Source organism: Cricetulus griseus, chromosome 7 (assembly GCF_003668045.3).
Source record: "Cricetulus griseus strain 17A/GY chromosome 7, alternate assembly CriGri-PICRH-1.0, whole genome shotgun sequence".
NCBI classification, from domain to species: Eukaryota; Metazoa; Chordata; class Mammalia; order Rodentia; family Cricetidae; genus Cricetulus; species Cricetulus griseus.
Window position 1 is genome coordinate 76725606 of NC_048600.1, and position 3139 is coordinate 76728744.

The following is a 3139-nucleotide window of genomic DNA, read 5'->3' on the forward strand; positions in this document are numbered from 1 at the left end:
GTTGGCATTATAGGCTTGTTGTGTCCACGCTCTGCTGTTTAGTCTGTGGCACCAGGTTCCCCCAGGCTGGTGTCTTTCCTCTGGGCTCGGGACAATGATGCCACGCAGGCTGGACCATATTTCCCAGAACTCCATCCTTGTCCTCCCAGACTCCCAGTAGCCCTTGAAGCCTGAGGCTGGGTGGCCTGGGTCTTTTTGAGCCTTCGCTGACCCTGCCATGAGGTTGGGGAAGAACAGTTTCCGGCTTAGACTCCTTGAGTGATTTGGAAAGGGGATTGGTTGTCAGACAGATGATGTTCTCCAGGGGCGGGAGAGGGGGACCTAGTTGGAGAAAGTTGATAGGGCTTGGGAGGGGGCTCACAAAAAAAAGGTAGGAAAAGGAGCTCACACCCGAGAAGCTGCCCTCCTTGCAGATTTGTCTGAGGGACTGAGTTAGAGGAAAGGACATCAAGACCATGTGTCCACACAGTGGAGCTTGAACCCACCACCACTTTCTGCAGCTTTACATACTTCTCATACATCATGACTTAGTTTTTCCCCTCCAACCATTTAAAATGTAAAACTCACTTTCAGCCTAATCTGCCGTCCAGCAGTTAAGTAGTTTGCCAAATCTTGACAGGGCTGTGGAACAAGGTTCTGCCTACCCCTTCTGGCAGTTCAGGGAAGTGGATGCCAAGGGGAATAAAATTCACAGCCTGTGTCTGTAGATGTGGAGAGAGCAGGACTTGTTCAAGCTCCCACTGGCCTTTCACTGCCGCACAGAGCACCTCAAGCAGTCCCGAGTGTCTGGCTCTTCCTCTTCCCAGTCCTTACAGCCCAGGAGGGAAGAAATGGCTAACCCTTGTCTTTGCAGCTAGGTCTCAGGCAGGATTGCGTCTTTGCTTTTTTGGTGTATAGTTTTCACAAAATCAATAGTTTTTTTTCCATTACCATATAATTTCTAAAAAGTGTCCCCTGTTAGAACTCTTCCAGGTATTGGGGTACCTTTACCAATTTTGGGAAGCACTATATAGTCCTAAAGGAAATGAGTGTGTGGTCACTTATGTGTGAATGTTTTTTTAATTATAAATTCATATCATAAGTTGTATGGTTGATAGTCTATCATAGAAGAAAGTATCTGTCCTGGCTGGTTTTAGGTCAACTTGATACAAGGCAGAGCCAGTCATCTGAAAGGAGGGAGCCTCAATGGAGAAAACACCTTCATGAGATCCGGCTGTAGACAAGCCTGTAGGGCATTTTCTTAATTAGTGATTGATGGAGGAGGGTCTAGCCCATTGTGGCACTGCCACCCCTGGGCTGGTGGTCCTGGGTTCTATAAGAAAACAGGCTGAGCAATCTAGTAAACAGTGCTCCTCCATGGCCTCTGCATCAGCTCCTGCCTCCAGATTCCTGCCCTCACTGCTTTCCACGACGAAAAGTGATATGGAAGTGTGAGCAAGATAAACAAACCCATTCCTCCCTCAGTTGTTTTTGGTCATGGTGTTTCATCACAGCAACAGTAACCCTAAGACACTATCTCTATAGAATACCTTTGTTTTTCTTGGCTAGTACTTTGCATAATGGATGTTTATGAAGGAATCTTTTATCCAATTAATACTGTCTTATGTGTTTCTTGGTGCTTTTCTGGTTTGCAAGTGAATCCTTTGTGACTGCTTTCACTCCAGGAAAGGCAATTCCATAGGCATACTTTCAAGTACTTTTTTTTTTTTTTTAAGACAGGGTTTCTCTGTGCAACCATGGCTGTCCTGGAACTCTCTCTGTAGACCAGGCTGGCCTTGAACTCAGAGATCTGCCTGCCTCTGCCTCTGGAGTGCTGAGATTAAAGGTGTGCACCACCTCGATATTCCTAGTACTCTTGCCCACCTCCACATTCGGGGTTCTTATGAGCCTCAGCATCTGCGGTGCTCAGAATGGATGCACTTTCCAGGCAGTGCTTTACAAAACCATATTATTGTGCATGAGTGTTTGATGTGTGTGGGCACATGTGCCGAGGTGTATGTGTGGAGGTCAAAGGACAATTTTGTGGAGTTGGTTATCTCCTTCCACCTTTATGTGGGTTCCAGGGATTGGATTCAGGTCATCAGGCTTGTGTGGCAAGTCTTTACCCATTGACGCATCTTGCTAGCTCCTAGGTGGCACTGAAATAAAAACCTTTGTCATTATGTACTCTGTGTGTGACATCAAGGTCAGAGGACAACTTTGTGGAGTTGGTTCTCCCCTTTTACTAGGCTTGTGTGGCAAATATCTTGATGGTCTACTAGGTTGTATTTTAAATCAACATCCAGTGGAGATAATTACCTTTTTTTTTTTTTTTTTTTTTTGAGACAGGGGTTCTCTGTGACATAACATCCCTGGCTGTCCTGTGTCCCCGAATTTGTTTTGTAGAGCAGGCTGGCTTTGAAATCACAGAGATCCACCTGCCTCTGCCCCCACCCCCCCAGTGTTGGGATTAAAGTCATGCATCATCATGCCCGACATATTTTTCACGTCTAGATAGATCTTATTTTGATATGACCTAAGACTGGTCTTCAGGAAAGACATCACTCTAGGCACAAAACAGGGAACTTCATTGTAAGAACAGTCAGGACTAAGATAGTTATGATGAAGACATTAGCTTCCAGCTTTCTCATCAGGTTCAGTGAGTTTAAAAAGCCTTTTGGGGTTAAAACAATTCAGTTTCAAATTACTTAAGTATTATTCAGGTGTTCCAGGTGATCACTGACTATATGGTTCCGAAACATTTTGAAGATAAGGGAGGTGCATCTTAAGCTATGCTCATTTAAGGAAACCATGTATGAAAAAGCAGGAACAGATAAAAGATGTCTTCAATGTTCTAATAACTTTGTAGAGTTACATATACATACCGTTTGTACTTAGAGCTTCTACTTATTATTTTACAAGAACTGAAGTGCTGGAAGGTATGGGTTTCAAATCATAATTCTGTCACTATGTGACCTATAAAATGACACTTCAACACCATTGGCTCACTTTCCCCTTGCTTACAGTGTGGAGCACCAGACGATGCCTAACACACACTTTGTATGTAGCACCAAAGTGAATATACTTAGCATTTTTAATGGTTCTAATGTTCAATGGGACAAGTACATATGGTGAAATACTGAGCCCTGTCGAGAGCAAC